This window comes from Pleurodeles waltl, chromosome 12 (assembly GCF_031143425.1).
Source record: "Pleurodeles waltl isolate 20211129_DDA chromosome 12, aPleWal1.hap1.20221129, whole genome shotgun sequence".
Taxonomy (NCBI): Eukaryota; Metazoa; Chordata; class Amphibia; order Caudata; family Salamandridae; genus Pleurodeles; species Pleurodeles waltl.
The window spans coordinates 15,514,783-15,515,582 of record NC_090451.1 but is presented as its reverse complement, the minus strand read 5'-3'; positions in this window follow the sequence as shown (position 1 = coordinate 15,515,582).

The following is an 800-nucleotide window of genomic DNA, read 5'->3' as shown; positions in this document are numbered from 1 at the left end:
TGGTTGCACCCTCTATAGTCAACACAAAACCTCATCTCTCTTTTACCATCCTTACTGTGAGGTTTAGGAACAAGCACCACTGGGCTAGCCCATGGGCTTTCAGAAGGCTCAATCATTCCTAAGTCCAACATTTTCGGAACCTCTTGTTTAATGCAGTCCCTGATATGGTCAGGCTGCCTACAAATCTTAATTTTGACAGGTAAACTGTCTCCAGTGTTGATTGTATGCTCACACCAAGTAGTGGTACCTGGTATCAGTGAGAAGAGTTCAGAAAACTGACTTAAAAGATTTACACAGTTATCGTTCTGCTCAGCAGTAAGACAATCTGCCAGTACTACTCCCTCCAATAAGCCATCAGCTTCAGTGGTGGAAAAGAGATCAGGGAGTGGGTCACTCTCTTGTTCCTGTCCCTCATTAGTTGCCATGAGCAGGGTGAGATCAGCCCTGTCGTATGGTTTCAGGCGGTTGACATGGAGCACCCTAAGGGGACTCCTGGTAGTGCCAAGGTCTACCAAATAGGTACCTCACCCTTTTTTTCAGCAATTAGATGGGGTCCACTCCATTTGTCCTGGAGTGCTCTTGGGGCCACAGGCTCCAATACCCACACCTTCTGTCCTGGGTGGTACTGAGTCAGGACAGCCTTCTGGGCATGCCATTGTTTTTGCAGCTCCTGGCTGGCCTGAAGGTTTTTACTGGCCTTTTTCATGTACTCAGCCATTCTTGTTCTTAGGCCAAGTACATAGTTCACAATGTCCTGTTTAGGAGCGTTTAAAGGTTGTTCCCAACCCTCCTTAACAAGT